The 22,389-nt window shown below is 41.5% G+C and overlaps 1 long non-coding RNA gene across 2 annotated transcripts in view; it reads right to left on the reverse strand.

Moving 5' to 3' along the window:
* The window catches only part of LOC116536753, an 86,923-nt gene that overhangs the window by 28,549 nt on the left and 35,985 nt on the right, over positions 1 to 22,389 (reverse strand). The window contains exon 3 of one of the 2 annotated variants that reach the window (XR_004262782.1): positions 5,061 to 5,204. The exons of the other annotated variant lie outside the window; for it this stretch is intronic. This is a non-coding gene — a long non-coding RNA (uncharacterized LOC116536753). The remainder of the gene's footprint in view (positions 1 to 5,060; positions 5,205 to 22,389) is intronic. 2 annotated transcript variants of the gene reach the window in all.

Genomic DNA, 22,389 nt, shown 5'->3' on the forward strand with positions numbered 1-22,389 from the left:
GAAAAGAAACATAATATGGAATTCTATATCCAGCAAATGTATCCTTCAATAAAGGTGAAATAGATAGTGTAATAAAAGACAGGAGGACAAAGGAACCTATATGGTGGTAAGGTTTCTGCAGTCCACGTAAAGTGATAACACGTCCATTCGAAGTGATTCTAAGTTGACTGTGAATGATTCTAGTTGATTATGCAAACTGTAATTCCTAAAGCAGGCACAAAAAAAAGAAAACACTATGAAATATTCAAATAGCTCAAAAAATCACAGACTAGGAAAACCAGAGGAACAAAAAGAAGGAATAAACAGAAGGCATAAATCCAAACATATCAAGTATTACATTAAACTGAAATGGTCTAAATACAAGAATTAAAGGCAGAGACTGTGAAAATGAATAAATAAATATGAACCAACTACATGCTGTCTAACCAAAACTCACGTGAAATATCATGTAGGCAGGTGGGTTAAGAGCAGAAGGATGAAAAAAGTGTAACATGCAAGCTGCTGAAAAAAACAAAGCTAGAGTGTCTACATTTAGACAATGCACATTTGATGAAAGTCAAATGCCAGGGACAAAGAAGAACATCACATAATGATTAAAGTATCAATTTGCCAAGAGGACATGACAATCCTACCCAACAAATGACCATCAAAATACACAAAGCAAAAACTGACAGAATACAAAGGAGAAATAGGTAAATCTACAGTTGTAATTGCAGACTTCAACACTCTTCTCTCAGTAATATATTTAAAAAAAAAAACAGCAAACAGCACAAATCAGTTAAATTTAATGTTTATAAAATACTCTAACCCAGGGATCCCCAACCCCCAGACCATGGACCAGTACCTGAACGGGTTGCACAGTAATTTTCTGTAGGCAGCTTACCAGGCGAGTGAGCATACAACCTGAGCTCTGCCTTTTATCAGATCAGCAGAAATGTTAGATTCTCATAGGAGTCCAAACCCTATTGTGAACTGAGAACAAGAGGAATCTAGGTTTTGCACTCCTTATGAGAATCTAATGCTTGATGATCTGAGGTGGAACAATTTCATCTCGAAGCCATCTCCCCCACCCACTCATCCCTCCCACCACCACGCCAATCTATGGAAAAATTGTCTTCCATGAAACCAGTTCCTGGTGCCAAAATGGCACACTCACCAAGATAGACCATACTCTAAAGAATAAACCTTTAATAAATTGAGAAGAATTGAAATAATACACAGTATGTCATCTGGTCATGATAAAATTAAACTAGCAATCAACAACAGAAAGAAAAGGAAAATTTACAAATACATGAAAATTATACAACACAATTCTAAATAATCTATCAGTCAAACGGAAAGTCTCAAGTGAAAAAAAATTGAACAAAATAGAAAAATAATATATATCAAAATGTGTGTGATACAGCTAAAATAGTGCTTATAGATAAATTTACAACATTAATATTTATATTAGAAACCAAGGAAGGTCTCTAATCGATAATCTAAGCCTCCACCTAAATAAGTTAGAAAAGGAAAAGCAAAATACAAAGCAAGAAGGAAATGAAAAGCAGAAAGCAATGAAATTGAAAAAAGAAAAAAAAATGAAACCAAAAGCTGATTCTTTGAAAATATCAATACAATTGTTAAAGCTCCAGCAAGAGTGATAAAAAATAAAAAGGAAACACAACTTAGGAATGAAAAAGGGAATATCACTACAGATCCTAGACATTAAAAGAAGGGAATGTTTATAAATGTGATGGCTAATGTTACTCGTATTTTTTTTGATGAATTTATTTTGTCTATGTTTATAAGGGATACTGGTCTATAGTTTCATCACCATTGTTTTGTGTTTTTACTGTCAATGGTATCAGAGTAATGTTGGCCTTATAAAATAAGTTGGAATGTTTTCCCTTTTATTCTAGAAGAGACTGTCATTTCTTCCCTAAATGTTAGAATTTATGACTGAAACCATCTGGGTCTGAAGATCCCTTTTTCAGGAGGTTTTAAACCATGAATTTCATTTTATTAATGGTTATAGTAGGACTATTCAGGTTATCAATTTCATCTTAAGTGAGTTCTTGTTGAAATCTCAAGTTTCATTCAGTTAATGGATCCTTTGGAATTACAGAAGAGACCACCTGATCTGGGATCTTCCAGATTGTCACAGACGAGTTCCCAATCTTCTTGGCAGCAATCAGATAATGGGTAAGGGGAGCTTAAGGTTAGGGGAAGCTGAGGGGAGGATGCTGATGGGTTAAATTTCAGCTTTCCAGCTTCAGAGCCTGGGCTGTCACACACCACAGTGGTTAGTGCAGCCATCCAAATTCCTATTGGCTGGCCAGGGCAAAAGATTTGAAACGTTTCGTTCTATGAAATGAGCTAGAAACTGTAGGGCTAGAGGTGGGGTCAGGGGTGGAGGGTGGAGGAGGGATCAGGTCTAAGAGTAAAGCTGGCCAGGGAAGGCCATGACGTTGCCCACAACTCTCTCTCCAACTAAAGCAACTACTCTCTGAACCACCTGCTGGGATGCTACCTTCTGGGATTCCTCCATTGTACAAGCAGCAAATACCCAGGCACAGGGTAAGTGCCGACACAGTCTGTGCCGGCAATTGACAGAGTTTTTTTTTTTTTTTAATTCTTTATTCCTTTGAAGAAAACTTAGCTGCCACAGAAAAAGTTTGAAAAACACTGCCCTCAGATACCCCAAAGTAGGTGACTCGAGTTTCTGGCATGGGCTTCTCAGGACAACAACAAGCCAGCCATTCCCAATCCAAGGCAGGGCACCTGAGTGGAGTCAGCCTGAGTTTGGAAACAAGGTCGTGGCACCCAACTGAATGGCTGCAGTACTTCCCCCATTGAGTCGGACTCATAAAGCTCAAAGTAACCTCATAAACCTCTCCGCCCATGCCCTTATTTCATAGATGAGGAGACTTCTAATGAAAAATTTCTATCAGAATTTGACAAGTTATTCTTTTAGGAGATGTTTCCTCTACAGCTGGCATTCTTATGATAGGGAATAATCTATACTTTCAAGGGACAAACACAGCGATGGAATCTGAAACTTGGGGTGAAACTGGCTACCATTTAAGTTTTGCATATGGCAAACTGCCACATGGGAAGGTTAAAAAAAAAAAAGACCCAAGTCTGTAGCCCAGTAATCAATCATTCCATTATAATAGGACATCAGGCTCTGCTAACCAAAATGACCAACAGATGAACAAAATCTTGGTATGCAAGTCCATATGAAGCATAGAGCTTTCTGGAAGCAAAAATCAAAGTCAAGTCAACTACAAGAGGGCTAAGAAAACTACTAGAAGAGATGTTTCTGGGAGATTCTAAACTGCATTGCAAACTGGGGTAAACTGACCAATCAATTTGGGATAGAAAGGCAGAAGAAACTGTCAGGCATTGGCATCACAGTGGGTACGATTCAGGCCACGCCAGTATCAAACAGGTGTGTGATCACCTCCCTGGGACTCTGCTTCCCATTTCATAACCTCTGAAGACACTTATTTTGGATAAAAGTATAGAATTTAGGATTTTAAAAATGTCTTTCGTATATTCAGTTTAAAAATCACATTTATTCCATCCAACTCTGATGGGCCAGAAATAATTTATCATCATCACAACAGGCTGTAAGGGTCTAAAGCAGCAGCTACCACAAAGGCCTAATGCAGTCTTTCTCCCTAAAAATTATTAATAAAAGAATGGTTTAGGTTGGCATTCCGTCCAGACCCTCAGAAGCTGGCTAAGTAACCTCAGAAGTACCCTGTTAGTTCGGTAATTCTGTGAGTCAATGGAAAAATAACAGCAATTAATCTTGGGCTCTATGTTTCAATGCCTTGCTATTAAAGAAAGAACATGATGAAATATGCACAGATAAAGCTCCTTTCTAGTTTTATCTCAGAACCTGATAAAAATAACTTGCTTTTGCATATGCTCACTGCTGTATCTCCAGTACCTAGACCGGATCTGGTATAAAGTGGGACCTCAAAAAATATTTTTCCAATGTCACTATTACCCAAAAGTTCGGCAAAATGAAAAACGTGCCTTGAAAAAGTTGTTATTTATATTGATATACGAATAAGAAAGGAAATCTCAAACTCAACACCCATTTTGATATATGTTCTTTTCTTGGTATGCGCTTGGTGAAATCAGACAAGTGAAGGTAATGCATATCCTCTCTATCGTTTACAATGTGATTTTGGGCAAATAACTTGAATGTTCTCTTAAGTATCTATGGCCTCCTTTCTAAAATAAGGCCAATCATCTCTTCCTCACAGAGTTGCAATACAGATGAAATGTATAATAACTGTTTCAGAGCCTAGCACACAACAGACAGATATTCAACAAATAAATACCCATGAGAGAATATGGGAAAATCTCTTATATTCTCCATGGACCTCAAACATGAGCCCTGAGTAAAGGTTAGTATCATCCATGTTACTTTCTGGGTTTCTCCCCAACGAGATGAGTCCTTCATTCATTACAGCAAGAATTCTCTGCCCTGGCTGTCATCAGAGATCCCAGGGGAGCTTTCTAGCCAGGTAATTTGAGGACCTTGACTCTCCTCTCCAGGGGTGGGCAGGAAGAGAGGGCTCTCTGGTGTGGCTTCCGCCTGATCCTGAGCACTCAGGCCCTGACCCAGGCCCTCCAGGAACCCAGGTACTTGAGGACAGAGAGGCACCAGAAAGGTCACAGGCAGCGTGATGCTTCAGAGGCAACAAGAAACAGGCACAGCATGGGGAGCACCAGTAAGGGATGGCCGGCCCAAATTAGGAGAACATGAGCTGTGCCTGAGAGAAGCATCCTTAATTTAACCAGTACATGAAAAGCAGTTTGGAGATAGCTTCTTCAAGCTGTGATTTGACAGAAAGTTCAACTGAATATATACCTAAGCTTTCCAAAAAAAAAACAGATCTGAAATTGGCTGGTTAATTTGGCCCAAACCATAACATATGGATATATCGAAATGCTGCTGAAAGCCTCCATTTTAAAAGTGGCATATGTATTTTTTCAATGTAAGCTTTAACATTTTTTAAAAAAAGCATTAGTGATATAATCAGAAGGTCAATACTTACAATGTTGAGCAAAAGCATTTCTCTTTAAGAGGGAGTCAATCAAGAAGTCTTCCTCAACTTGACCTCCTAGACAAGCCAGATGCTACTTCAGTTCTTTGTATAACTTCAAGGATGTTATAACCCTTCAGGACTCAGTTTCTCCATCTGTTTTTTTTTTTTTTTTAAAAAAAGCAGGGGGGATAGATCTAGCTAACTCTCATTGCCAAATATGCAGTATCTTTGAGTATGCAGTTCCTGAGAAGGGTAAGAGGAAAGAGGGTTTCTAAAATAACACAAATTCACACAGGCTTTAAGAAAAAGTTCCTAGAGACCTCGTTCACCTCAAAACAGGACAGACCAAACAATATGCCCCCCGCTTTTTTCTTCTTAATCAAATTTCCATGATTTCATCTCCCAGATGCCACAAACCTCTCTCATATAAGCCAAGGCTTAAGATAGAATAAATCTACTTATAGGCTGGGAACTCTCTTGCTAAGTATGGGGTTGTGATAATCATGTAAGATGAGCATGATATCGAGCAGAAAGGCTCACACCACGGATGCGGAGAAGGCCACATTGGGCCTGGTGCTATATGCTATTCAACACCTCTGCTCAGCCCATAGTGAAACGTGTATGATACAGACAAGGAAAATCCGAGGCTTAAAAAAGTGCTTTCATTTAATACCGATGATGGGAGAATCACATATTTTTATGATATATGCAAAGTATCGGCAAAGATCCTATTTTGTAACATTCTCAAATAATAATGAAGGAAAGGTCACAAAAACCAAATGCAGCCAAGACCAGTCTATTTTTAAAGCATGAAATATTTAGAGTACATGAAAAAAATGAATTTTTCATTAACTCCAATTCACAGAAAACCTTAGTATTCATTAAATACCATGAAAACTCTTCTCATAGGCTTTAAACTTGATAATGCTACATGCTCTAGAAACCCTCTAGAGTAGATATGGAATATTAACATTTATTAAGCATTAAAAACTGCAGAGTACATAAATAGGGAAACTGCTCATTTACAAATGCAGGAATTCAAAAGCACGTCACAACAACCAACCCTGGGAACAGTTCAACAGTTTAACTCGCTCCAACAGCCTGATTCTATAAGCACTTAAGTGTTCCTGGTTTGTAGTGATAAAAGTTCATCTTTAAAAACTGAATAACTGCTACTATAGCCGAAGGTTAACAATGCACATTTGTTGAACGTCAATGAAAGGAAATTAACCAGGAATAAGAGAATTTGTACTAACATGACGTCTGCAAAGTGAAATGTCTTCTCTCAATATTTATAGGGGAAACATGGCTCCCTCCTTTTCTCACACCATTTCATAGGCATATAACACTGTGCATAAAATGCCCAACTTATACTATTTTGAAAGTGTTGTCCTAAAAAGCACAAAGCCATTTTTAATTACAGACAACTGCAAGAAGAACCAATACAACTCTTTTCCCACTTGCTGTAAGGGAAGAAATACACAGACATCCAGAATGTTACTGAAAATGCTTAATGATAAACTCAAGTTACCAAAGATGGAGGTTTGTGAAAAATAGAATCCTGCTAAACGTTAATGTAAAAATGATCTATTGGAAATCCAATCTCCAATACACATGTCAATAGAAAATTGTAGAAGTATACAGCTGAACAGACAAATTATTTCTCCCATCGGAATGTTTTCACATTGCTCTTACAGTTCGGTTCATGAGATGTAATATGATCTAGTACACTGTGTAAATGGATTCATTTGGAAAGTCTCCTTTCATTCACAGGTCTGAAAAATGCTTGCTTCCTGCGTTCTGAAGGAAGCCATTTTATAATCAGTAGTTTTTATGAGGGTGACTTTGGGTGCTTCTCCTGTGATTAGACACTGGCAAGCTCAGCCCTGGTGTAGGGAACAGCTGAGCAGTAGCGAAATGCTGTTGCTCGAACGCTCACAAGCTTAAAATAATCAGTTCTTAACCTTGAGTTATTACCTTCCCAAGGCATCCATTAAGTTTCAAGTATTTTACCTGAAAGGAGTAATAGCTACCAGCCACAAATACATGTCTAAATGCTACATGCAAGTTTGTTTCTGTCAGTAAAGAGAGGACAGGGTAGGAGGACACCAAAAGCCTGCCCACCCACCCCCTCCCCCCGCCGGCTCCATGACTAGTTGGGTTGCCTGAGTCGTAAGGAAAGGAGAAAAAGAGGAGAGGAGGGAGATACAGTGAAAAGAGAGAGAAAAGGGAAAGGAGGGAGGGAGAGAGGGACACAGGGAGGGTCTGGGGAAAGAGGGAGAGAGACGGAGAGGAGGGTTCCTAGTAGTAGGTGAGAAACCTAAAAAAAAGACACTAAATTTCTTTGCCTTCAAGGCAGGTAAGAAACCTAAAAAGACACTAAATTTCTCTGCTTCCCTATGTCGCCTTAAAGGCAGGTAATTCTATGTTTGCTTTCACTTCCAAATAACTTTACCTATGCATATAAGTGAAGCTTAAAATTAAAATGAATTGAGAAAAAAATTGAGAGGGCCCAATTACACAATCAATGGAAAAGCAACACGTTTTTACCTCCCAATCAAGAAGAGCATTCTGGGAAAGGAAACTTGTCAGCTTCCAAAGGCACCCAGCCTTGGGAGCTTGGCTACTTCATGAGCTGACTGCAGCTCAAAGGCCTGTTGTTGGAGACACAGCACATCCATTCTTCCCTCATGCCATCATCAACCTGATGGTGAGCTTTCCAAGTAAGGTGTCTTTGTTGGTTGGTTGAGGCCTTTGCCTCCTCCTTGGTTTGGGAGGCAGTTTTATTTTGTATCACATCACCACATTTATTAGAGTTGATTTGGGGAAAGTAAGTGTGGAGCAGGGATAAAGGAAAACGTTACATCCTCTGTGGAAATTCCAGTCCTTTCCCCTGCTTTCAGGTACACCAGAGTTCACTGTGGTCATTATGTTCAGAAGACTCACACAGTGCAAAAGGCAGTATTTTGGGGAGTGAAACCATAAACCAATAAAATAAGCCTCAAACTGGTTCCCCAATTCATTATTCTCATCTCCCATACATGGAGTGCAACAGAACCAGGAAGTTCTTTCAGGATCAAAAAATTACTTCTATTTTTTAAAAATAACTGTAAAGGCTGGGCGCCATGGCTCACACCTGTAATCACAGCATTTAGGGATGCCGAGGCAGACGGATCACCTGAGGTCAGGAGTTTGAGACCAGCCTGGCCAACATGATAAAACTGTCTGTACTAAAATTACAAAAATTATCCGGGCGTGGTGGCAGGTGCCTGTAATCCCAGCTAGTCAGGAGGCTGAGGCAGGAGAATCGCTTGAACCAGGGAGGCGGAGATTGCAGTGAGCAGATATCACGCCATTGCACTCCAGCCTGGGCAACAAGAGAGAGACTTCATCTCAAAAAAAAAAAAATTGTAATAGAAATATTTTTTTCAAAATTTAAGGCAGCAAAAAGTTTAGCACTCTTAGATAGCCCAAACTATTACTTTAAAAACTAGATAAATATATATGATGCTTAAATGTGGCAAACATTTGGAAAACGTTGAAGAATAAAATATTTGGTTCATTAGGCAGTGTAATTTGTCTTTTGTTTTAAAACTCAGTTACTGTCATAATAAAGAAAGAGTTGGCAAAATAAGGTTCACTTTTCAATTACTTTGCAATTTCTTGTCCTTTTTTCTACCTGCCAGTGTGTGACAGACTGCTACACAAGCTAAGGCAAAAAATATAAAGCTCCCCTATGGCTCAATTTCCTTTTAAGCAACATGAGGAAATTGTCAAAGATTTGTTTATGCCCCTCATAACTTTTGATAATAAGTAAAACTTATAAAGTACTTTGCAAATATAAAAAGCTGTTTTAAAAGATGGGGTAGGGGGTGGACACGCAGAATAATTATTTCTAGGTCAAAATTCTTATTTCATGACTACCTTTTAATTTTCGAAGTCTCCTATATTTTCAAAATGTATTTTATAACAGCCACAATCCCTAGAGAAGCATTTTTAGTAAACACTCTTTGAACTGAGGAAGAAGTGTCTCAGATTTGGAGCCTAAGGAGACGTGATGACTAAAAACACTGTGGGATCCTGGATGGGATCCTGGAACAGAAAAAGGCCCTATGTGGAAAAACTGGTGAAATCCAAATACAGTCTGCAGTTCAGTTAGTAGTTCTGCACCAATGTTAATTTCCTGGCCTTGATAAGTATACCACGGTTAACAGAGGAAGCTGGGCAAAGGGTATATGGGAACTCTCTGTACTATTTTCACAATTCTGCAAATTCTAAATTAGCTCAAAATTAAAAGCTTTAAAAAATCACTCTTTGAATAAGAAAATCAATTGCTACATGTTTTATTAAGAATCTAAATCTTGGCCAGGCACGGAACACTTTGGGAGGCCAAGGCAGGAAGATTGCTTGGAGCCCACCCAGGAGTTAAAGACCAGACCAGCCTGGGCAACACGGCAAGACCCCATTTCTGTAACGGCGGGAAAAAAAAGAACCTAAATCTATAAGTTATTGTGTACTGAATGTTACAGTGAAATGATTCCACTAGATGGCACTCCACTTTCTTCAGTGACCAGAGACACCTCTTCACACTTCTAGCATCCATCACCTGATAGAATTACTTCTTGAGCTTATTTTATACCTCCAACTGGCATACGTCTTTGCACAATTAATTCTGTGATTTGAGTCTCATTATATAAAACATTGTTTGCTTTATTTTTTTTAAATGTCTTCTTTCAGGATTCAAGCCTTACTATCATTCCAGAATTTTTTTTTTTTTTTTTTTTTTAGAGACGGAGTTTCGCTCTTGTTACCCAGGCTGGAGTGCAATGGCGCGATCTCGGCTCACCGCAACCTCCGCCTCCTGGGTTCAGGCAATTCTCCTGCCTCAGCCTCCTGAGTAGCTGGGATTACAGGCATGTGCCACCATGCCCAGCTAATTTTTTTTTTTTTTTGTAGTTTTAGTAGAGATGGGGTTTCACCACGTTGACCAGGATGGTCTCGATCTCTTGACCTTATGATCCACCCGCCTCGGCCTCCCAAAGTGCTGGGATTACAGGCTTGAGCCGCCGTGCCAGGCCATTCCAGAATTTTAAGACAAGGGTTGTGAATCTAGCAAGTCAACACATTTACTAAGCCATTACTTTGTGTCACTATTATCTCTGCAGTCGGACGAAACCCATTCTCTTTAGCATTGACCGACATAAAAACTGTCCATCCTCCTACATGTTTGAAAACTGCGTAAGATTCAAAGAGTAACTCTGAGCAAGGAGGAAACAAATGCTTTCCACCCTGTTTGCATGACTCTGATGATGCTGAACACCCGAGTGATTTTTACTGCTTAAATACAGGGTTAGCTATTCAATAATAATTTCTAGATTCCTTTTGTGTGTCAGGGCTGAAAACCAAGGTTCCTTTTTAAATTAAAACCAAATAGCTAGGAGTTCACCAGTTCCAACAAGGTTTGGCTTCTGCACTCCAATCATATTTATTAATATCTGTAGCATTTCCTGGTCCATTCAATAATGTCCTGAATAAAACAGTCCTGGTCATCCATACTTCTCAGCTCATCACTGCTCTCTGCTGAAAAGCTCCAATAAACCCAAGACTCTTAAGTTCCATCCAATACTGAAGTTTCATTTTAGGAAAGGTATTTCAAACGTTGCTAACATGAATTTAAAAAATAAAACAGTTAAAGTCATTCAGGGGCTTCCATGTCAAAATTAAAATAGAGTCGTGCTGTTTATTAACCTTTTCCCAAAGTGCTAAACCTAGATGAGATTGGAAAACCTTCAATCTCTGAATTTTACATAATAAGCGATTATAGTACTTCAGAATAAACTGGAAATAGTGATTATGCATAAGAGAGACGATACTTGTAATACCTGGCACTGGCCAAAACCAAAAGACATAAAAACAGGAGACACCCTCAATTTGGATTGAGGTGTCTTGCAAAGGCTTGAGGTAATTCTTACACCAAACATCCGTATAAATCCCTCTGAATTCATTTTTCATTTATATATATACCAACAAAAGCACCGAAGAGTAGAATAACCAAATTAGATTTAAAAAACTATTTCCCTTTAAAATAAACAATCTTCTCTAATTGTGAAAGCAAAACTCTAAGATAATTTTTTTCCTAAATAAAACACCAAGCCCTACAGGATGGTTTCTCCAGACCCCTTATCTGGCCCAGGGTCAAGGGAAGTTAGGAAAATGGAGTTTCAAGGAAAATAACATTTAAAAAATATTTTCAAGAAGAATGAAAACAAAACTTTTTTGATTAACACACAGATAATAGAAAATTCCACAAGACTATCCTGTCCTTGCACATTTTGATTAGTTTTATGTTTTCTCTATTCATAAATAATGTTATGATCCTTCGTTTTAAAAAGATAGCATCTATGTTTATGAAAAGGATGGTTGGTCAGTTCTTGTACTTTTTTATATCATGATAAGAAAAAAAAATCCAAGGAAGAAAAATTCAAACAAACCTTTTATGGTTTCGGTTCACAGACATCACTGCCAGCCTTGTTTTGATCAACTGGTTACTCTTGCTTAATGAACATCTATGGTATTTCTTCAATGCAAAACAAGAAGCAAGCTCCCCCCAGGAAAAACTCCCCCCAGGAAGCCAGAACTCCCCCCAGGAAGCCAATGGAAAAGAAGCCATACTTGTAACAATTCTCAAAAAGACGGAACTTCCTAAGAAGCTTAAACAGAGTTACTTTCGAATCTCCTAGGGGAATCCTTCCTTATTGCGACCACTTCAGCTGCCTTTTGTATTAAAGCAATCTTTAAATAGCTCTCCTTCTTCTTATATTCCTTCTAAATTCACTATTGTTACTCATTATGAGTTCACCAATATTAGTCAGCACAAGTCAGTTAGTCACCATATTTTTTAAACCACCAAGCCCCCCCACCTTCAACTTCTGGTTTTCCTTTCCCCTCGGTATTTTGCAACATTTGAGAGGATGAGTAACTATACCCAAGAAATGCTGCTGGGCTTCTTCTGTTTGTTTGTGGTCTAAAAAGTGATCATATCTCCATTAAAAAAAAAAAAAAAACAGGGATGCAACTCTTCACAACTCTTTCTGACCACTTTCTTTTCTTGTGAAAAGGTAACACCTAGGATTTAGGGAGTTACCTTGAGATTAAAAATTTATTCTGCACATTTTGTTTGGCCATCATTTCTCTTTTAACTTATTTAGTAACAGGTTACACAGTCTTTTATTTCTTTATCCAAACAATAAATAGGCAAATGGGTACCATTCTTTCTTTTGAAAGATCGTAGTCTGTGATTTCTGTCAATTACAAATAAGAAATGAAAGCTGATCCTGGAAACTTAGCCTTCAAAATTGTCTCTCAATTCGGGTCCTACACAATCAGCCCCAACATACCTTCTCTATCTGCCAAGACTTTCACAAATCTGCCATCGCTATAACATACTTGCTGGATTGAAAGAATTGCTCTGAGCAATTCACAGGGACCTTGTAAGTTCCCCAGGCCCTCTGTCCATCCACCCCCAACCACCCGAAACCAGAGGCTTCCCAAGAAACAGAATTGGAAATGGAAACAGAAAACTCGCCTAACCACTGTGACTAGCAGCCATCCCTGCTCTCTGGACTCAGTGTACCTACACCCTCATCCTTCCTAACCACCATGTCCCCACATCTTCCCTTCCCAACTGAACAGTTGGTTCCTTCCAGAGATTCTACCCTGAGGTTTCTGTTTTACCCACAACACCTGGCATTTGGATGCACACACTAAATTGTCTGCAAAGAGAAACCTCCCTCATTTTTTACAGGTAGGACATCCGAGAGCTACGGCTAATTCTTGTCCTACCCCTGTGTGGGTTTCCTTTTCTATCATTCAAGCAACCTGGAATAGCAGTGGTGTATAATTCAAAGAACATGAGGGAGAATTCCCCAGGGAACCAGTAATCACCACCTGCATCTCCTAATGAGCACCACAAATGTGCCCCCTCACAATACTACGGTAATCTGCCACATCATAGGGATCTTTCCTTCCACATGGACAAATGCCACCATGAATTGCCATGGAATTGTCTATTTGGCCTTTACAGAGTGGCTGTATCGAACTTAGAGGGGTTTTGCTTGCTATGCAACATTGCATGTAGACTTTCTCCTTGAATTTCTTTTCCCTTCCCCCCCCCCCCCCCATGGAGTCTTCCTCGATCGCCCAGGCTGGAGTGCACTGGCGCCATCTTGGCTCACTGCAACCTCTGTCTCCCAGGTTCAGGCAATTCTTCTGCCTCGGCCTCGTCAAGTAGCTGGGATCACAGGCACCCGCCACCATGCCGAGCTAATTTTTTATTTTCAGTAGAGACGGTGTTTCACCATGTTGGCCAGGCTGGTCTTGAACTCCTGACCTCATGATCCGCCCACCTCCGGTTCCCAAACTGCTGGGATTATGAGCGTGAATGACCACGCCCGGCCTCTCCTTGAATTTCTTATGAAAAGGAAAGATGGAAGAAAGTGGTTGCCAATATGCAAAAGTTTTTAAACGAGCCATTCACATTTGAATATGGAAAAAATCTTCACCTATTAATTGCTATACTTTCTCTCTCGTGTGTGTCTGTGAGGAGGGAGGAGGTGAGAGAACCGAAAGAGCCAGGAATGGTAAGGGAACAAGCTTCATATTAGAGTAAACGTGACCTTTCCAATACGCTCATAATATGCGATCATTCCCAATTACCTTACCAACTGCACTTCTCATACAATTTATAGAAATTACGTGACACCTAGCAGCTTGGTTTTGTAAAAAGAGAAAAAAGTTTAGTATTTAAAATTTTTAAAAATGATAAAAATACAGCACTCCAAGGACAGAGTAGTGCATTTAAGATTTGTGCATTCCACTTTATGGAAATTTTACTTGGAAAAAATTATGAAATAAATGCTGAACTTATAATGCAGAAGCATAAGGACATTATTTTTTTAATGCATTAGAAAATAAGATGGGTAAGGCATGGGAAGATGAACAGCTAGAAATAGTTTGACATTTGATAAAGCAAGTACATTAAAATACTAGCAACTTTGGCCTATAATCCCAGCACTTTGGGAGGCCGAGGCAGGCAGATCACTTGGTCAGGAGTTCAACACCAGCCCGGTCAACAAGGTTGACCGTATCTACCAAAAACACAAAAATTAGCTGGGCATGGTGGCATGAACCTGTAATCCCAGATACTTGGGAGGCTGAGGCAGAACAATCGTTTGAACTAGGGAGGCAGATCTTGCAGTGAACTGAGATTGTGCACTGCACTCCAGTCTGGGTGACAGAGTGAGACCCTGCCCATCCTCCCACCCCCACGCACACAAATACCAGCACTTTGGGAAGCTGAGATGGGAGGATCACTTGAGGCCAGAAGCTCAAGGTCAGCCTGGGCAAAATGACAAGACTCCGTATCTATTAAAAAAAAAAAAAATTATATGGCCGGGCACAGTGGATCACACCTGTAATCCCAGCACTTTGGGAAGCCGAGGCGGGCAGATCACAAGGTCAAGAGATCGAGACCATCTTGGCCAACATGGTGAAACCCCATCTCTACTAAAAATTCAAAAATTAGCTGAGCGTGGTGGCATACACCTGTAATCCCAGCTACTCAGCAGGCCGAGGCAGGAGAATCGCTTGAACCCAGGACGCAGAGGTTGCAATGAGCCAAGATCACGCCACTACACTCCAGCCTGGCGACAGAGGGAGACTCCATCAAAATCTGGAAACCATCATTCTCAGCAAACTGACACAGGAACAGAAAATGAAACACCGCATGTTCTCACTAATAGGTGGGTATTGAACAATGAGAACACATGGACACAGAGAGGGGAGCATCAGACACCAGGGTCTGTTAGGGTGGACTAGGGGAGGGACAGCGGGGGGTAGGGAGGTTGGGGAGGGATAACATGGGGAGAAATTCCAGTTATAGGTGACGGGGGGGGTGGAAGAAGCAAACCACATCGCCGTGTATGTACCTATGCAACAATCCTGCATGATCTGTACATGTACCCCAGAACCTAAAGTACAATAAAAAATTTAAAAAATTTTTTAAATAAACAATTTCATATATATCTCCATACCATAAGCATTTCGAATGAGGAAAATTAATTATGTGCCATTATTTGTTATAAAGCATTAATTTTTTAAAACTATTTTTTAGGTGGTAGGTATACATGTGTTCATTGTAAAATCTTTCAACTTTGCCGTAGACTTGAAGATGTTCATAAAAAATAGGAGGAAAAACTTATTTTTTGAAGCCATATATGAACAAAATTTGGGCTTGTTAAAAGACTCTTCAAAATATTTCTTCTTGTCTCCAAATTGGCATAGACAAAGCAAGGAGTCCCTGGCTTCCACCTGCCTTCCAAAAGGATCCCTCCCTTCGGGGAAAAAATCTGTTAAGACCCTCACCTGACTCACACCTGAGAAGCAGCTGACTGCCCTGACAGTTGGCAGGCCTTAAGCATGCAACTCCTCCCCAGCGTTCTGTAGTGGAAAGGACGGGACCAGCTGTCACTGCCGTAAAATGGTGCACCTGGTCCTCCCTCTGCATCCCATTCTCAACTCAAGTGTGTCTGAGGGTCTGGGGCCACAAGGAAGCCACATTCTACAGCCCGCAAATATTTCCCCAGGCGCTTCAGAGACTTGTTTGTCAGCTTTTTCTAAGGCTTTTCTGGGGGAAAAAAAGAAAAGTAAAAAATGCTTTTTCTGAAGCTTTTCTCCTTCCCATCCAGTCAGCTGCACACTGTCTTGCTTTCCAGAGGACATCAAAGAAGCAGAGAAAGGCAAGGCATTCCCTGACTCCTCTTAACTTCGGGCAAGATAGAGGCATTTATTTTTTTGAGACAGAGTTTCGCTCTTGTTGCCCAGGTGGGAGTGCAATGGTGTGATCTCGGCTCACTACAACCTCAGCCTCCCGGGTTCAAGCGATTCTCCTGCCTCAGTTTCCTGAGTAGCTGGGATTACAGGTATGCGCCACCATGCCCAGCTAATTTTTTGTATTTTTAGTAGAGATGGGGTTTCTCCATGTTGATCAGGCTGGTCTCGAACTCCCGACCTCAGGTGATCTGCCCGCCTCGGCCTCCCACAGTGCTGGGATTACAGAAGTGAGCCACCGTGCCTGGCGAGAGGCATTTGTAGTGCTGCAGTGGAGACCACACACTCTATACCACATCCCAGCTCACAGAGGGGCCCCAGCCAACTACAGGAAAAGTTAAAGAGAAGCTCCCACCCTCGGTTGCTTCTCATCCCTATCCAGGAATCCTAAGGGACGGGGAGGAGAAAAAGGCTCATTCTCACAGCTTTTACCTGCCAAAGACAGGCGATCTCCAACACTGCAGCATCTGTGAGGACAAGGACCCCAGACACTATCAAACTCTGGCCCCTCCAGCTGTCTCATCATTTTGCTCTCAGGAAAAAACAAAGTTGTGAAAAAAATGAAACTAACACTACACATTTCAGATTCTCCTTTTCAGATTCTCCCTATCAGATTCTACCCCAACCACGTGTTCTTTCAAGTCAAATCTTCGTCTTCTGGTTCTCTGGCAGCACTTCTTAGACTAAAGCCAGACCACAGAGCATATTACTGGTGTGGTTTTGCTCTAGCCAGAGCTGCTGCTTCAACTCTGAGTGGGGCTGGAATCCATGTAGAAGCTGATCTGTGAGAAACACCCACAAAGTCCAATGGGAAACCCATTAACTAACCTTAATGATCTCATAGGTCATCCATCCTTTCACGGCTCCAACAGCTCCTTTCTCGACCCACCCCCTTTTCCCCTTATCTCTTCCCTCTAGACATTCTATGGAAGCACAGACAACTTTAGGAGAAAATGCCACGTTTATCACAGTGAGCACTTGAGCACATGCCTCAGTCCCTACCCCTAAGGGACAGTCTGAGAGACTGTAATACTGAGAGGCAGCCAGATGGGGTGTGTGAGGAGCGGAGGTTTGGAGGAGTGTGAACCTAAATTGCTACTACTAGAATTTCAGTGGAGGAAATTCCATGTTTTCCAAGTATGAAAGTCTGATATTAAATATCACAAACAAAAATTCCATGTCTTAGCGTACATGTCTCCGATTTAATTTCTCTGTGTTCTCTGTGGTTTGGTTGTTTTGCCTCCCAAGAAAAAGCTTTCATGAGACCACTCTACAAAAAGACGAACTACCTTCACAGACGAATGGATAAACAAAATAAGGTATATATACATAACGGAATACTATTCAGCCTTAAAAATAAGGAAAGCCTGTCATCTGCTATAACATGGATAAAACTGTTGGACATAATGTTACATGAAATAACCCAGACACAGAATGACAATTGCATGACTTCATTTATATGGGGTATCTAAAGTATTTAAACTCGTAGAAACAGAAAGTAGAATAATGGTTGCCAGGGGCTACGGGGCAGAGGAAAATGGGGAGTTGTTCAATATACTTTCAGTTTTGCAAGATGAAAAAGTTCTGGAGATCTGCTGCACAACAGTGTGAATATACTAACACTGGTTAGCGTGGGCAATTTTATGATATGTGTTTTTTGCCACAATTTTAAAAGTACCACGTTCAATGCCACATTTTGGATGCTCTAACTCTCCAAGTCAACATTTTGATATTTCAAAATAAGGCAAATATTTGGGTGACTTCTCTCTTGCTAAAAATGAAAACCCTAAAATTCAGTTGCTTCGAAGACTCAAAAAGGCTAATTAAGAAGCACTTGAAACCATTGCTTGAGCCAAACGTTGTCATTTTAAGCACGCATGACATCTTCATAGCAGGAAGGATCCTTACATTCTTCTCAAATGGTATGCATGGTATGCTGAATTGGCTTCTAAATCAAATGAGGCTGCTGATATGTAGCCTTTTAGCAAAAGAAGGATATATCACAAGACAGCCTCAGAGACTGAACACTGCGGCTATTCCAACAAAGCGGCGAAATGAATCATTCATGCGTAGAGGGGGTATACAAGCGTTGCTAGCTACTGCCACTTTTTGAATGGTCCCGCACTGGTTCCCCCTCTACCAAACCTCTTTACTCTCTCATTCCTCTAAACACTAATCCATCATCCATTCCCCCGAAATGCAGATGTTTCACGAAGGAGACAACATTTGTAACTTATTCACACAGCCCTCCGTTCAGAAAAGCTAAACTCAAAGCAAACTGCACATTTCTAAAGCTCATGATTTCAACTTTCCACGATAAGAATTATAACGTAAGGGAAAGAGTGGGAATACTGAAGACTATTTCCCCTATAAAAGAAATCTCATGAACATTTCTGTATCTTGACTATGGAGATGAAAAAACAAGTACTATATAACTGAATTTCCCAATAGCTCATGACTCCTTGGCTTTTGGGATCATGATTCAGAAGAACCTTCTCCATTTGCATTTCACCAGAAGCATTATGGAGGTATGTGAAAACATGAACAAGATAGGAAATATATTTGCATAGTTTCTGTATGATTTGCATACTCCTCCACCAACTGTACTCTATTGAAAACACACACACACACACACACACACACACACACACAAACACACACAGTAAAGGTTAGTTTCTGAACGCCATAAGGGCATGCCATGATTTTTCTTACTTCTGCCCCCATCACAATTAATTTGTACGTGATGCCACTATCATGACACAAGTATCGCCTCAGAGGTGGAAGAGATGAAAAGACAGGGAGAAGCAATCCTATGAGGCTTTGTCCAGGGCGAGCCTCCAGTGCACATACTGGCCTAAGAAAGGCTGCAGTAGGTACATACCAGGCACATTCTGGCAGGGGTCTGAGAAATAAAGGAGAGAACAGACTGAACTGCAATGTCCCCCACATTCACATGCCGTGGAGCAGAAGAGATGCTGTAACTATGAAGTGGGCAGGGCCAAAGGCCCCCTCCTTGCTCATACTTCATCACCCATCTTCTCCGAATCTAGCCATAGGAGCTGCTACTAAATGATTCTTTTTTTTTTTTTTCTTTTGAGACGGAGTTTCACTCATGTTACCCAGGCTGGAGTGCAATGGCGCAATCTCGGCTCACCGCAACCTCCACCTCCTGGGTTCAGGCAATTCTCCTGCCTCAGCCTTCCGCGTAGCTGGGATTACAGGCATGCCCCACCATGCCCAGCTGATTTTTTTATATTTTTAGTAGAGACAGGGTTTCACCATGTTGACCAGGATGGTCTCGATCTCTTGACCTCGTGATCCACCCGCCTCGGCCTCCCAAAGTGCTGAGATTACAGGCGTGAGCCACCGCGCCCGGCTACTAAATGATTCTTTACATGGTACTTGTTTGGGGAATTTGAAGCTCTCGTCCTCTCAGACGTGTGCTCCTGTTTTAATAGAAAGTATTGGCCGGGTGCGTGCTGACGCCTGTATTCCCAGTACTTTGGGAGGATCACCTGAGTCGGGAGTTTGAGACCAGCCTGACCAAAATGGAGAAACCCCGTCTCTACTAAAAATACAAAATTAGCCGGGTGTGGTGGTGCATGCCTGTAATCCCACCTATTCAGGAGGCTGAGGCAGGAGAATCGCTTGAACCCGGGAGGCGGAGGTTGTAGTGAGCCAAGATCGTACCACTGCACTCCAGTCTGGTCAAGAAGAACGAAATTTTGTCTCAAAAAAATAAATAATAATAGTAAAGTATCAGGCCAAACATGATGGCTCACGCCTGTAAATTGCAACACTTTGGGAGGCCAAGGGAGGAAGATCGCTTGAAGCCAGGAGTTTAAGACCAGCTGGGGCAACATCCTGTGACTCCCCCGTCTCGACAGAAAAATCTTTTTAAAAAAACTAGCCAGGTGTGGTGGCAAGCACCTGGGGTCCTAGCTACTCAGAAGGCCAAGAAGAGAGGGTCGTTGAGCCCAGGAGATTGAGGCTACAGTGAGAGATATGATCGTACCACTGCACTCCAGCCTGGGGAACAAGGCAAAACCCTGGTCTCAAAAAAAAAAAAAGAAAAAAGGCATCAAAGATCTTCCATCAAGAAAAGACAGAAGCCCTGGGTGGGGACTCCTAGAGGCCAGAGTCAACTGTTCCCAACGGCCAAAGCCTGTTCCCACCCTATGGGTAGCACTAGGCTGCTGACAACAGCCCTGATACACACATGTGGCAGGACTGACATGAATGAGCTGCTTCCTTCTGGTACACCCCCCACCCAGCCACGTAAGCTTCTTCCCCTTCCCCTCTCAAATCAGGCTGGGTGGGCCACATGGTGACGGGAACAGAGTACCTGGGATCCCCAGCCCGGGGGTTCAAAGCAGACAGCAGGGCCTCCTCACTCAAACTGTAATCTACTGAAAACACACACACACAATCTATTGAAGACTATTTCTCCTATAACAGAAATCTGATGAACATTTCTGTGTCTTGGCTATGGAGATGAAAAACCAAGTACTATATAAATGGATTTCCCAATAGCTCATCACTCCTCGGCTTTTGGGATCTATGATCCCAAAACACAGCCCTCTCCCGTCCCTGTCTAAATAAAGGACCACAAGAAACATACTTAACAACTCTTAGGCCGACATGGCTCCTCTAGCTTTCTAGTGACCTGACGTTATTACAAGGCACTGCTGTAAACCAGTTCCAAAATTAGAAGCAGCATCTGTATCTTGAAGCTGCAAAGAGAGAAGGGAAGCTTTGATTTGAGTGTCCTTTGGGACCTTATTTAGATCTAAGTGATCAGGAAGAATTAGGGACAATCCCAACTATTAGTAGCCAACATTCCCTTCAGGAGGGGGAAAAAAATGGGGAGGGCAGGCAGGGAAGGTGAAGGTAATAACAATTCCCCATTATTGTGTAAATGACATAAGTAACTTCAAGCTTCACTTTCCTCACTACAATTTGGAGAATTCCCAGATTATCTTGGGGTTAACTTACAGTTATATAATGGTGGGTGAATGTGGGCTTTATGGGTCCAACCCACAGACCTAATTTAGAATTGTGGTAACCCACCTCAGACATCATCTCTTCCCTCCTCACCTGCCCAAGAGACAGTCACGCCCCACAATCAGACAAAGGAAAAAGGAACAAAGAAAAATGAAGGACAAAGAATATTATGGTCAAGCTTAAACCACATATAGCTAGCAGAGATTAAGAGAAGGACCAGGCCAGGTGCAGTGGCACATGCCTGTAATCCCAGCACTTTGGGAGGCTGAGGTGGGCGGGATCAACAGAGGTCGGGAGTTCAAGAGCAGCCTGACCAACATGGAGAAACCCCGTCTCTACTAAAAATACAAAATTAGGCGGGCGTGGTGGCGCATGCCTATAATCCCAGCTACTTGGGAAGCTGAGGCAGGAGAGTCGCTTGAACCCAGGAGTTGGAGGCTGCAGTGAGCCCAGATCGTGAGATTGCACTCCAGTCCGGGCAACAAGAGCAAAACACTGTCTCAAAAAAAAGAAAGAAAGAAAAAGAAAGGACCGAGGAGAAAAAAAAAAAAGAGGGGAAAAAAGAAACCAAAGAGGCCACCATGCCAGGGACTTCACAAGGGACAGAGGATAAACATGGGCATAGAAGAGGCCTTCCCCTTATCCTGAAAAATGAAGAGCTGCACTGTTTTGTGGCCAACCTGACTTACCACCTGCCCTTTCTCATATTCTGGTACATGCAAAAGTGCTTGGAAAACTTTTTTTTCTTTTTTTCTTTTTTTTTTTTTTTCAGATGGAGTCTTACTCTATTGCCCAGGCTGGAGTGCAGTGGTGCGATCTCGGCTCACCGCAACCTCCGCCTCCCGGGTTCAGTGATTCTCCTGCCTCAGCCTCTGATGTAGCTGGGATTACAGGCCCATGCCACCACGCTCGGCTAATTTTTGTATTTTTAGTAGAGACAGAGTTTCACCATGTTGTCCAGGTCGTTCTCGAACTCCTGACCGCCTCGGCCTCCCAAAGTGCTGGGATTACAGGCATCAGCCACCGTGCTGGGCCTGCTGGGAAAACTTTAAACCAGCCAGTACATGACACAAGTATGACTTTTTACTGCATCTCAGTCCCCAATACTAACTACCCTAAGAATATGATTGAGATTGATCAAAGACCAAAAAGAGTATGCTCAATAATCACTCCCTTGTATGTATCTTCAACTCCCTTTCCACTGCCTCACTTTCTCCTCCTCGACTGGCAAGACCCAATCCCTGCTTAAATCCAGTTCTTTGTCAACACCATGTCTGCACCCACTCAGTCCCTAGTGATGGGAGAAAAACATACCTCCACACCAACTACTTACTTTATATTCATGGCCACCAAACTCAAATGGGCCCTGAGTGCTTTCTGATGGTCGTGATACATTTTACTGGCTCAATTACTCTCAGATTCTCCCCAATGACATGGCTCTCCTCAT

The sequence above is a fragment of the Sapajus apella genome, unplaced genomic scaffold (assembly GCF_009761245.1).
Source record: "Sapajus apella isolate SASKATOON/1434 unplaced genomic scaffold, GSC_monkey_1.0 scaffold103, whole genome shotgun sequence".
NCBI classification, from domain to species: domain Eukaryota; kingdom Metazoa; phylum Chordata; class Mammalia; order Primates; family Cebidae; genus Sapajus; species Sapajus apella.